The sequence below is a fragment of the Sapajus apella genome, unplaced genomic scaffold, assembly GCF_009761245.1.
Source record: "Sapajus apella isolate SASKATOON/1434 unplaced genomic scaffold, GSC_monkey_1.0 scaffold236, whole genome shotgun sequence".
In the NCBI taxonomy this organism is placed as follows: Eukaryota; Metazoa; Chordata; class Mammalia; order Primates; family Cebidae; genus Sapajus; species Sapajus apella.
Window position 1 is genome coordinate 324,238 of NW_022437176.1, and position 14,366 is coordinate 338,603.

The 14,366-nt window shown below is 39.9% G+C and overlaps 2 pseudogenes; one reads left to right on the forward strand and one right to left on the reverse strand.

The window, feature by feature from the left end:
• The first annotated feature begins 341 nt into the window (after nucleotides 1-341).
• On the forward strand, nucleotides 342-1,467 carry LOC116544915 (annotated as a pseudogene).
• A 2,977-nt stretch (nucleotides 1,468-4,444) lies between these two features.
• Nucleotides 4,445-7,661, reverse strand: LOC116544916 (annotated as a pseudogene).
• Between the last annotated feature and the right edge of the window lie 6,705 nt (nucleotides 7,662-14,366).

Sequence of the window (14,366 nt, forward strand, 5' to 3'; positions counted from 1 at the left end):
AGAAAGCAGGATGCGGTGGCATGTGGAGATACTGAATATTGCAAATGTAGCATATGAAAGGCCAACATAAATTTTAATTCAGAAATGGGCAATGTTTTATCTATATTGTTAAGCATAAATTAATTATACAAGAAACATATGGCCAAGAGGGTGTAATTTTTTTCATTAATCCCAATGAAGGAAAATAACTTTTCTTTTTTTCTGCTCAGAAATATAGAATCAACCATTCTACAAGACTTCCAGAAATAAATCATCCACTGAGTCTTAAAAGTAAAGAACTCTGTGTTCTTGCTCAGGTGACTACATACCTGGGATCTTATAAGTAAACCTAAGACATCACAATGGGATTGCCTAGAAGCCACAGCCACTGGTCCAACAAAGACATCTTGAGGTTACTGGAATGCATGGAGACTAATGTCCCATCTGAGGACAACCTCAAGCTCAGCACAACTCAGTCACACCTGGACTGGGGAAAAGTAGCTTTTAAAAACTTTTCTGATGCAATGAGAAGACTCAAATGGTTAGAGATTTCTTGCAATTTGAAGAAATTTGGCACTTTGAAAGAAGTAGTCCTGGAAGCTAGGCGATGTGTTACAAATACAGACAAAAGCCAAACAGACAGGAAACATCCAGACTTTCCAAAAGGGCCCCTTACTGCTTATAACCACTTCTTCAAGGAGAATTGGCCCCAGTACTCCCAAATGTACCCTGGGGTGAGAAGCCAGAAACTGACCAAAATCCTGGCAAAGAAATGCAAGGACCTTCCAGAGCAGATGAAACAGAAATATATTCAGGATTTCCAGAAGGAAAAGCAAGAATTTAAGAAAAAGCTTGCTTAATTCAGGAAAGAACACCCTGATTTAGACCAGAAGGCCAAGAAATCTGAGGTCTCCAAGAGGATTCAAACCAAAGTGCAAAAGAAAGTTCAGAAAAATATGGAAGAAGTGAGGTCTCTTCCAAAAACAGATTAATTTTTCAAGATGGTAAAATTTCATAGAGAGCCTAAGAAACCCACCAGGAATGGATACCACAAGTCTCACCAAGATTCCTGGGGTCAAGTAGAAAGCTGCAACATTTGTCCCTGAGGGAGTACCTGGTAGAGATTGGCAGATGCTGGCAGCGCATCCTGCAGGGCCAGAAGGATCATTATAAGAGCCTGGCTGAGGAGCTGCAGAGGTAATACAAGGTGAAATTGGATCTCTGGCTCAAGACTTTGTCACCTGAAATATATGCTACATACAAAGAATCAGCCTATGCTAAGGATAAGGAAAAGTCCATGAAAGGATGCCCAGATTCCATGTTTAGACAAACAGATCTGCAGTCCTCTTCAGCAAAGGGTCTGCAAGAAGGGTTTGAAGAGGGGAGGGGCTCCAGGCTGCAGGAAAATTCATCACAGACTATTTGGGTAAATTGTCACCTCTCCACGAACTAGAAGAGAAAAGGAAGAAAGATGGGGGAAGAGGATGAAAGCAATACCCTTCAGACTGCAGCAGTGAAGAAGAAATAGAAGCTGATGTCTGAAGGCAGTGGCTCTTAGCACAACTACCTCAGAGGACTTTGATCTGGGAATCCACCTGACTCAGACTCTGCCTGATTCAGACTCCACCTGACTCAGACTCCAGGGTCAAACAGTTTCTCAGCAAAAGCCCATTCATACCACCCATGTCAAAGAGATGGGACTCTGCCTCTTTTTATTTCCTTGCTTTTTTTTCCTTTTTCTCCTTTCCCACTCTCCTCCTCTATACAAAGTTGGGAAGAAGCAACTTGGTGCAGCACTCTCTTACATCAGGATTACAAACCTCAGGGTTACAAACCTGGGAGGGACTCTGGGGAGAATAAATATCAGTTTGAGTCAATACTGGCCTTATCCTGAAAAATCAAAAAACAAACAGCATCTTTTCCCAAGGAATTTTATGCACTTAAAGCTTCTGGAAAGAAGTGATGATTAGGCTGTAGGGTACACACTGTATTAGACTGACTATTTCTGAAGCAAGAAGCTTTGCTTTACTCATTTTTCTCCTGCCAAAGGTAGTAAGGGGACATCCATGAGCCTGGGGCCCCAACTGTCCCCGTGGGCAAGTTTTCCAGAACTCCTGCACTAAATCTGGAGTTGGGAATTTGTAATGAGAGGTGAGATAGGTGTCTTAAGAAAATGGTGGCACTCTTGGTGTCTCTCTCCTCCACTCCCTGAAGTGAGTCAGGAGTTGGCCATTCCTGTGCCTGGGAGTAGGCAGGAATATTTCTATACGTATATCTGATTCTCAGATTTGACACTTTTCTTGCTAATTTCATATATATATATATGTATATAAAATAAAACCTTACCTATTCCATCTGAATGAGCTCCTCCACAGAATCCCTTAGGACACTGAGCACAGCTTCTCTAAGTGCTACCTGCATTTATTCTTGAAGTCCCAAATTTTTCCTGCTGCTTCAGGTGCAAGTGAATCTCAGCTTTAGCACTCAGGATTGATAGAAAGATGCACAGAAAGACAGATATAGATAAGTACACGATACTGTTTCATTCTCTGCTCTATCTATGAATTCTTGCACCAATATCACATTGTTTTAATTTTTTTGTTAACTTATATGTTTGCAAATCTACCTAAGGTTAGTGCCTTCTCAGTACATCTGTGTTCTCTTAAATATTTCTGGCTATTTTATATTTTGTTCTTATGAATATTAACATCACAGAAGTGTTTGTATTATTTTTATATGAAAATCAATGATTATTGAGTGCTTATTTTATCTCTAGATATCTTAGTAAATTTTTATTTATAAGCTTTTTCTAGGTAAAGAATAAGCTTCAGAAAATAATGAAAATATTTACCATTTTGCATCTCTAATTTCTAAATGTGTTGGATTAAAATATTCAGGAGAATGTTAAGCAACAACAATATGTTTTTGGCTTGCTTCTTATGACTTTCAATCTAATTCTTACAGAATTTCAAATAATGAAAATTATGCTGATGTGTACATTTGAAATAAAGTATAAAAATCAGAAAATAGCTATTTACTTTTATTATAATTTGGTTTTAATTTATAAGGTGTATTAATTTTTAACAAATTTATTTTATCATGTAATAATGTAATTTTTCCTTAGTGTATTAATCATCATCCTCCAGAGAAATGGTATCACCAACACAGAGAGAGAAACAGACTGACAGTGAGAGATAGAATAATACAGGGAGGAAAGAGAGAGAGATACAGTTTCTTGTCATCCAGGCTGCAGTGCAATGGTGCGATCTGATCTCGCTGCAATACCTGCCTCCCAGATTCAAACAATTATCCTGCCTCAGCCTCCTAAGTAGCTGGAATTATAGGCACCCACCAGCACACCTGATTAATTTTTGTGTTTTCAGTAGAGACGTGGGTTCACCATGTTGGCCAGGTGGTCTTGAACTCCTGACCTCAGGTGATCTGCCCAACCAGAAAGACGAATTTTATTATGAAAAATTGGCTCACAAAATTGTGGAGGCAAAAAGTACCATGATCTGCAATCTGCAAGCTGGGCACTTAGGAAAGTCAGAGGTATAATTTAATCTGAGTCTGAAGGGAACCAGGGCAGCCAATGGTGTAAACCATAGTTCAAGAGTAGGAGAAGATGAGATGTACTAGCTTAAGAAGTGAGGCAGGAACAAAACGGTCCATCTCCTCTATCATCGGCCCTTTGCTCTATTTAGGAGCTACTGGGGAGGGAAACTTACTTTACAGAGACAATTCAAAATGAAACACAAACTTTACCATCACACTTTCATTTTCTTATAGATTCTGTGGATTTAGGTATTTTTACATGAATTGTAGATGGCTGATGGGTTGAATTTATTTAGAAAATGTGTTTGCATATTCTGTACCTTCTTTCTCTTCTTAACATCGTTTGCCAAATTAACTTTAAAGATCCGATTCTTTTTGCTTCCAATTCAGAAGTTACTGTAAGTCACATTTGCCACCAAGTGGTAGTAAGGCCTATAGCCCAGGTTAGATGGTGAGATGTACAAATTCAGTTGGGGCTTTCTTTGCTCATAAATTTAAATATAGTGTTTTTTTTTTTTAAGATTCATCTCTTTAATGACATCCTAAAATTCAAGGAGGGGCCAGTGGGGCCTCTGGGCTCAGCAGCTGTGAAGGAGGAGGGACCTGCAATACTCTCCAAGGCAGCTCATGGCAAAAAGACATTCTCGAGGGGGACTTCAAGCTTCTTTTCTATTTCTTCATATAAAATTGGGAGACTGGGAAAGCTCCAAGGGCAAGGGAAGCAGAGAGAGTTTCTCTCCCAGCCTACGGAATAAGGAAGAGGTGAGGAAGGGGCAGGTGCTGGGAGCAAGAAACTGCCAAGTCCAGGCCTGCCCTCACACAGACACACAAAGCCTGCACCTTCCCTCCTAAAATCTGCAGCCAGGGCTGTAGGTAAGCCTCCTTTTCAAACCCCCATCTCTTCTCCCTTCTAGCTTGTACAAAGTTGGTAATTGCCACTCTGGGTGATGTAGCAAACCCAGGACAGGGCATGGTAACTTTTTTTCTCAATGATCTTCATGTATTGGATCTGGATCCCAGAGATGGTGAAGTAGGGGATCTCAAACTTGACCCTGGTGGGGAGCCAGCCCTCCACTTCCTCCTTCTCCATGCTGGGGAGGCCAAAGTGGGCTCACATCAAGTCTCCTTGCCCCAGGGAAAGACTTAATACTCCGAATCATCACGTTTTTCTCTGACACATACTTGGCACTGCCCACACTGGTCTTAAATATGGGGAAGTCGGCATCACCGGGCACAGGCCCAGATATCTCCACACCATTGGCCACTGACTCTTTCTTAAACTGCCCCTTGGCCTTGACCATGATCTCCATATGGCTCCGGGAGAACTTCTCAATGATAGACCCAATCCAGATCAGTGGCTTCACCTGGGTGCTGAGGTGGTAGGACATGAGCTTAAAGTCACCAGCAGGCGGGATGAAGGAGATGGTGCGATCATTGTCAAAGCATGAGAGCCGCAGGCACTGGTGGAATTTTACATCCTCCAGCTTTACTGATTTGTTCTTGCTCCCAGAAAGGCCAGTGACCTTGAAAGGCATGTGGTCACTGAGGCCCAGATGCAGCTCTGGCATTCCTGACAGAAACACCATGAGCTTGGTAGTACCCACTATCTCACGCAGCAGGATGCTGCCATTGGCATTGACCAGCAGGTTGACAACTCTATGACACTGATGAAGACCTTGTTCTTATACTTGATACACTCAGAGAGCCAGGACACAGTGTTGGTGACAGTGGGTGGCACCCACTTGCCCGTCTCCAGCTTGTTGCTCTGTTGAGTGATGTACTCCTGCAGGATCTTGCTGTCGGTGCCCTGTGGGAAGCTGAAGTCCATCGGCTCATCCAGCAACTCATAGACAATGACAAAGTTGTCACAGATGCTCTCCTCCTCCAGCTTCTTGAAGTATTTTCAGAATACCTCGATTATCTTATACAGGAAGAAGTACACCAGGGAGGCACTGGCATTCTTCAATGTGGTGGCCACCAAGTAGAGGTTGCTGTGTTTGATCCATAGGAAGTGGACCTCACCGTAGCTCAGCAGCAGAGTCAGGGCACCCTCCTCCTCCTGCTGCACCAGCAGAGGCATGAAGTGCTCGATCTTACTCAAAGGCACATCACCCTTGTAGTTGAGGCTGATCAAGGGCTTGCCGTTGATGTCGAGAATGAAGACAGCTGAGGCAGACTTGGTGGCAGGTGAGGGACCTAGGAGGCATGGAGGGAGCACCAGGAGACGATGGCAGCGTCACTTCCTACAGTGTTCTTAAATTTATTCAGCACCTACTCTTTTTTAAGTCTTGCCTTCCTTGTGTGGGATACAGAGATGAAAGGTTCATTTCTTGACTTCATGACACTCAGAGTTAAAGGTGGTATTATTTGATTTAAAAAGCACAAGTACTGACAAATATAAACTAAACTACTAATTTTTCTATGATAATAAAATATCATTGGTTAAAATAATGATCTCTTTGCTTTTCTGTTACCTCATCTATACATTCACAAAGTTACAGTGAGATTAGTCCAGGCATGGTGGCTCATGCCTATAATCCCAGCGCCATGTTGGGAAGGCCATACCCAGCATGGTAAAATCCCATCTTTACTAAAAACACAAAAATTACCCAGGTGTAGTGGCACTTGCCGGTAATCCCAGCTACTGAAGAGGCTGAGGCATGAGAATTGCTTGAACCTGGGATGCAGAGGATGCAATGAGCCCAGATAATGGCACTGTAGGCCAGCCTGGGTGATAAAGCGAGACTTCATCTCAAAACAAAAAAATTACAGTGAGATTTCATATAGATAAAGGTTACACTTAATGCTTATAAAGTAACTGTCTCACAGATTTACAGAAAATTTTAGGTTGATTTTCACATTTTTTCTCCTTTATTTCTTTCATCATCCATATTTCTCCTTTATTTAATTCCAACAAAAACCCTTAAGAAGTGCATACTATATAACAAGATATATTACATTCAATAGATAAAAATTCAATTAATGATGTCTCGGCAATGCATAAAGACCTGCAACCTTTTAGAATTTGGTCCCAACTTTGACCCAAGAACCAGAAATTTTTGAAAATAGTGTTGTTGATTGTGTGTGTGTATATGTATGTGTTTGTATATACATATATGTATGTGTGTATATATGTATATACACACTACATATTTGTACATAATGATGGGAGATTCTTTAATGCCATGCAATTGACAGAAAATGCAGTACAATTTTTTTAAGGTAAAAATGTTTCTAAAAGTCAATTAAATCAAAATTTGTCCTTGATAAAACAAGTATTAATTCAAAAAGGAAGTATTGGAAGTGAAAGGGAAGTCTACACATAGGAAAGAGCATACCTACACATTCAAGGTGAAGAAGCTGTGATGCCTGTGGATAAGCTAATTCTACAATTTGTTCATTCTGGTCTGTTACATACGGCTCATGGAAACTGCTAAACACACTGAAATCCAGTTTAGAGGCATTCCTTGTTTACATATTTTTTAATTAGCACACAGATTTATTGAGGGATATTGTTACTCACACATTCAGAAGTCACACCTTTGACATATTGAAAGCAAGACCCACCAGTTTCTTCAAACTCCAAAGTAAATGTCACTTTGCTATTTTTCTCTGCCTTCCCCTCCCCCATCTCCCTACCCCTCCACCTCCGCTACATATCAAATACCTAAGCCACTTTGTCTTCGAATCTGTAGTTTTTGCTTTCGTTTTCCTTATTTTTTAATCTGTCCTGCATGCCAGCTTACGTTCTCTTCTCCCTTCATCCCTCCTTTACTTCAAAGTTTCACTTTTCAGGGACAGTCCTGTAAATAATCTATTTACAAATGTTTAACCTGAGGTGTATGACCTTGGTTCAATATGGTCTTTCAGAAATTCACAATAAATACCACTATTTTCCAAGTGCAATTTTCTGTATCCACAGCTAATCTCAATACTGACCATGCCATCCGAGCTTGCTCTGCACTAACCTGGTAAAGTTTTAATTTTCTGACCCCTTTTTCCAACCAGATGAAAACAGATTCTGGAACTTTTGTAATAGGGAACTGAGGGGTCCAAGACCACAAGACTGAAGCAAACATGCTGGAGTCACTGCTGGCATCGGGCTTCAGGAGAAGCACAAGGTGCATGCATAGTCTCCAGGGCATTTGATGTTTTCTGCCTGGCTTTCTTCCGAGCTTCTTGCCTCCTATGCTGCAGAGACCCTCCAGGTTGGCTATAGCCTTCGCCACCACCTCTGGCTTTGGTTCCTTGTTGTTTCTGAAATTACATTGAAGCAAGAAGCTTTAAAAGATGGTTTTCACAGAGACCTTTAAGAAAAGGGAAATTCATCAAAAACGTTAAAGCTTTACCTATCTGCAGACTCTTCACAACAAGTAAGAGTAAACTATTTTTAGAGCCATATGAGTTAGCTCCAGACAAGAGGGAAATAGCACAGAGGCAAGGATGGTTTCAGACAATTTAAACATAGCATCTCTGCCTACTTGCTTACAGAATCTGAAGGTTTCATTAACTCCAGATCTGACTCACAAGCTGTTTATTCTGTGCAAAGAATGGCTTGTAGTAGGGATGGAGCAACTTTCATCATGAATGACAAGGCACAATTACTGATCTTTTATGACCAAGACTCCCGATTTGAAGTCAACATTGAAGAAAACATAGATGAGAATAAATAATTTTTATAAATAAGTGGGTTGTCTGAATCCAGCATTTATGAGAATATTAAAGATAAGAATTAGCCAGGCTCGGTGGTTTCACACTTGAAATGCTGGCACTTTCGGAGGCCTAGGCAGTCAAATCACTTGAGGTAAGGAGTTTGAGGCCAGCCTAGCCAACATGGTGAAATCCTGTTTCTCTACTAAAAATGCAAAAATTAGGTGGGTGCAGTGGCACTGGCCTGTAATCCCGGCAACTCAGGAGGCTGAGAATCACTTGAACCTGGGAGGCAGAGGTTGCACTAAGCCTGGATCAGGCATCTGTGCTTCCAGCCTGGGGGACAGAGGGAGTCTGTCTCAAAACAGACGGAATGGATTTTGCTAATTTCCTGATTTTGGTTGTTTTGCATTTCTTGAGTGGTCCTCCATAAAGAATCAATTTTCTTTAGAAGTTTCTGCTGCAAAATAGACATGACCTTTTAGTAGCAGAGAAGACATTACTGGGTACGTTATTCTCTTTTTATGAGAAAAGGCTGTGGCCTGCTCTTGTGGTGTGGGCTCTGCATGGGGCACCAATGCCAGCTGTGCAGCCTGCTCGCTGATGGATGAAGCTGAAGGAGCTTCTTAGTTGAAGGCCAGCTTCCTGACCCTGCTCTGGAACTCCAGAATGCCTGTGTCCCCACTACGGCATGGGAAGCTCTCCTCGGAGCTCATTTAGCAGTGATGTGCTTGAACAAGCAAGTTCTTAAATACTGGTTGCTCTGGATGCTTGATTTCCCAGGTGGGGCTGTCCCATTGGAGGGATGAGGAAGCAGTTCCATTTAGGCTGCAAATGGCTCCAATTAGCTTCCTTCTGTCTTCATTTATATTACATGAGATGTAGGAGGCAGAGGTACTCTGGTTGCTGGGCCTCTGCTTCTTTCCCCCCACCTTCCATCCTTATCTTTCCATGAAGAATGTCTGTGTCCACTTCAGTCCTGGATTACCCAATATCTTTCTTACCAGCCTCTCCATCACTATGACGACTGCATCAGCATGGACCCCAGTGACTGTTGTGATGCCTCCTGCATGGTCTCCCTGTGTCTTATCTCCAGGGCTGCTGACTTAACCAATAGGCACAGGAGGCACAATTCTTATGACCCATGATACTTTTAGGGGAACTCATGAAGATATTTCAAAATTGGAAGAAAAAATGAACTTTTATATCAATGAAAATGTTTTAACATATATTAATATGTTTGCCTTTACAGCAAATATCATAGATTTAAAATGATTTTTCTGTCTTTATAATATATGTAACACAGCATATTTTGTATATATGCATAAAAATTTTTAATAAATAGTATCGTAGTGTAAAAAATAGATTTACCTTTATACCAACAAATGGTAAAATATAATTTCTAATATTTTTATGGAGGAAGGAGCCCATGAAGGCACAAGTGCCAAAAGGCCCATGAAGTCATAATGTGGTCCTGCCCCTTTCTTTCAATTCATCTTTTACTTGATGCTAGGCTTTAAAAATACAAGCCTAGCCATGGTCTTTGCTGCTTGTAATATGATGAGAAGAATGGCCTGAAGTGACTGCTGCAGCGGACACTGGGCTGGCTGGACAGTAAACCAGGAAAGACTGAGTTCTCTCCATCCCACTGTTTCCAGTGAAGGGGCCACATTGAAGCTCAGCTCCCCATAGGACTGAAGATTACAATATCCCCTGAGCACTGAAGTCTCCAAGTACTGGACAGCTGGTATTCCCAGGAAACTCCTGCAAGATGCTAGTCCCTGTATCCAGTCACTTGGTGCCAAGTGGTCTGTTGTAACTCCTATGGATAAAGTTGCTCTCAAAATGGCACTTTAGAAAGGGGCAAGAGGGAGGATCTCTCCACTGGAATGGCAGACCCACCTTAACCTATTTGAAGTGGTATGAAATTTGTTCTAAACTCTGGTGCACAGCAGGCAGAGTCCAGAAGGGCTCCACCTTGCAGGATGCTGCTACCCCTGAGTTCCTGGTGCGCACAAGATGAAGTTTGAGATCCTTAGTCCATCTCCCCAGTGCCTCCATGATCTGGCCCTGGCTATTTCTGTAGCCTCCTGCATCCCTCCTTGCCCATCTACTTATCATTCCTGAATATTCATGCTGTTTTAGGTTTCTGAGTTTCTGCACATGCTCGTCTCCTTGTCTAAAATGTCTTTCTTCCATCTTTCTCCTTGATCCTCTACAGAGGAGAACTTCTATTCATCCGTCAAAACTCCATTAAAGTACAACCTGCTCACTGAAGACCTCCTGGATTCTCATCATCCTTATTCCAATATATATATGAGTAGCAGTTAAGAAAAAAATGGATTCATTATAGCTTTTCATTTTCCTTCCCCACTTCCAGGAAGGAAAGGCCATTATTATTTATTTCTTATTAGAAATACAAGATGGAAGGAAGAAAGGAAGGAAGGAAGAAAGGGAGGGAGAAAGGGAGGGAGGGAAGATACTCCCATTTACCTACTATTCTGAATTTACAAATGTTAACATGTGTCCCACATCCTTCTGTAAAACAAGAAAACTTAAAAATTACTAATGAAACTGAAGTTCTTTAGTCCCCTTTCTAGTTCCAATTCTCCTCCTTTATCTCTGAGAGGCAATCATAATCATGAACTTGTTTTCATCCTTTCTGTTCATGTTTTCACATTTTTGTCGTATGTGTTTATACTTATAAACAATATGCAGTGGCTTTTGTGTGATTGAACATCTCACGTAAATGATTCACTGTGTTTAGCCATCTGCAATTTGCTTTATTCTCCCAATAGTCTGTGTGAGTTTGATCTATGCTGATACTCACAGATCTAGTTCATTCATTTTAATAGCTGTATAGTATTCCATTATGTGAATATAGCACATTAAAAGCTATTTCCATGTGGAAGAACATTTAGGTCACTGCCTTTTCTTTTCAGTTACAGTCACTGCTACACATGGAATTTTCTAGGTCTATGTATAAACCTAGCAGGAGATGCATTAGATCATAGAATAGTTGCCTGCTTAATTTTGATAGTTACTACAAAGCTATTTTCCAGGGTGATTTTTTCCCAAGGACAGCCCCAACAGCATGAGTGATCCTGACTGGACAAGGATAATGGGAATGATTTTTTGTGTGTGTGTGGGGGGGCAAAGTGATCTGTAAGAAAAAGAATTCAATTTAAAAAATGTTATTTCCCAACTTTGTATTGACGTTTCACTTTTAACATGTATTTGTCAATCATTTGGGTTTTCTTTTATACATCTTTTGTGTTTTCTTTTACTCAATTTTTAAAAATTGGGTTGTTTGTCATTTTCTTTTCTTTTCTGTTTTTTTTTTTTTTTTTTGAGACTGAGCCTCACTCTGTCACACAGGCTGGAGTGTAGTGGCACAATCTCACCTCACTGCAACCTCCACTTCAGGTTCACGCAATTCTCCTGCCTCAGCCTCTTAAGTAGCTGGGATTACAGGTGCCTGCCACAATGCCTGGCTACTTTTTGTATTTTTAGTGGAGACAGGGCCTCACTATGTTGGCCAAGCTGGTCTCGAACTCCTGACCTCAGCTGATCTGCCCACATCATTCTCCCAATGTGCTGGGATGACAGGCATGAACCACTGCACCCAGCCATTTGTTGTTTTCTTTTTGAGTAACAGGAGTACTGTACTGTGTATTCTGAGTACTATTTCTATACTGTTGCAACTATCTTTTTCAAATGCATTGTTGTACTTTTACTTTGTTTTATGATGGTTTAGCATACAGAAATTTTAGTTTTTGAAGTAGTCAAATGGAAAAGGTTTTCCATTATAATTAGTATCTTGCTGTTTGTTTGGGAAATCTTACCCTAACTCCATATAGTAAAGATACTCATCTACATTTCCTTATATTAGTTTTGAAGTTTTGTTTGAGCTATCTGAAATTTATGTGTGGTATGAGGTAGAGATTAAGTTTAAAACATCCCTCATAGAGATTCCTCAAAGAACTAAAAGTAGAACTACTGTTCGATCCAGCAATCCCACTACTGGGTATCTTCTCAAAGGAAAAGAAGTCATTACATGAAAAAAGACACATGTACACCCATGTTTGTAGCTGCACAATTCACAATTGCAAAGATTTGGAACCGACATAAGTGCACATTAATCAATGAGTGGATAAAGAAAATGTGTATATACACCATGGAATACTACTCAGCCATAAAAAGGAATGAAACAATGTCTTTTACAAAAATTTGGATAAAGCTGGAGGCCATTGTTCTAAGTGATGTAACTCAGGAATGGAAAACCAAACATCATATCTTCCCACTTATAAGTGGGAACTAAGCTATGAGGATGCAAAGGCATAAGAGTGATATAATGGACTTTGGAGATTCAAGGGAAAAGGGTGGGAGGGGGGTGAGGAATAAAGACTACATATTGGATACACTGCTTGGGTGATGGGTGCACCAAAACCTCAGAAATCACCACTAAAGAACTTATCCATATAACAAAAAGCCCATCTGTACCCCAAAGATGACTGAAATAAAAAACGTCCCTCATAGAGGTAGCTAATTGTCTGACACTATTTATTGAATAATCATTCTTTTCTTGATGATACATAAAGCCACTTCCAACATATACCAAGTCCTCATAAATACACAGAGCTCTCTGGTCTGTTCCGCTGATAGATTTGTCTATCCTGCATACCTTCTTCATTATTTTAATTTCACATGGCTTTTCAGTTCATCTTTGTCTAGCTGAGAAATTTCTTTCTCCTTATTCTTTTGTTTTGGCTCTTCTTTGTTCTCAACTGCTATAGAACCAGTTAATGTTAGAACCAGTTTGTCAAACTCTATGAAAAGCTCCATTGGGATTTGGATTGGAATTGCAATGAATTTGTAGATTAACTTGGAGGAGAACTGACATCTGTATAATATTGAGTCTTCCCATGCATGAATGTGTGATATTTCTCCATTTTTTTTTCAGTTCTTCTACATCCTTCAATAACTTTTCATAATTTTCTTGATAAAGGTCTCTCACATCTTGCATTTGATTTATTTCCAAGTAACTTACAGTTTTTCTTGCTTTTACAATTGGGACCTTTCTCTCAGTTACATATTCTAATTGATTATTGCGGGCATATGGGAACATGATTGAGCTTGTATCCAGAAATGAAGCCGACTCTCTTATCTTGCTAGTTATAATTGTCTATAGAAAATCTGGGATTTTCCATACAATCATATGATGAACCAACAATGATTCCTTTTTTAAAAAATTCTTTACATAACCTTTTCTTGTTTTATGTTGCTAGCTGGGGTCTCTTGTACAAAGCTGCATAAAATGGTGTAGCAGCAAGCCACCATAGCACATGTATACCTACGTAACAAACTTGCAGGTTCCGCACACATATCCCAGAACTTAAAGTAAAATAGAATTTTAAAAAAGAAATAAAAAAGGTGGAGCGGGAACACTTATTTTATTTCTGACTTTACTTATAATATGTTTATAGTTTTACCATTGCATATAATGTTACCTTTAGGTCTTTGGCAAATACACTTTGTTAAGTTAAGGAAGTTTCCTCTATTTTAGTTTATTATTATTTTATTCAATAACAGCAGCCTATTGAGGTAAAATTCACCTACCACAAAACCCACTATTTTAAAGTGTGTAATTCAGCAGATTTTAGCATATTCACAGAGTTGTACAACCATTACTGCTATCTAATCTTAGGACATTTTTTGTTACCCTAATAAGAGACCCCAAACGTTTCCCCTCTCCAACCCCTGGTAACCACTAATCTACTTTCTCTCTCTATGGATTTACTTATTCTGGATACTTCATATAAATGAAATTATACAATATATGTGGTCTTTCATGACTGGCTTTTTCACTTATAATGTGTTTAAGCTTCATTCATATTGTATGTATTAGTATTTCATTTCTTTTTATTGACAAATAATATTCTGTCATATGGATATATCACATTTTGCTTATCCATGTTCAGGGACATTTAGAGTTGTTCCCACTTAACTACTGTAAGTATTGTAGCTATGAGCATTTGTGTGTAAGTTTTTGTGTGAATACATCTTTTCAGTTCTCTTGGGTATATACCTCAAGTGGAAATCTGAGTCATATGGCCACTTGATGTTAACTTTCTTAAGAACTGCTAAGCTGTTTTCCAAAGTTATTGCACCATTTCACTTTC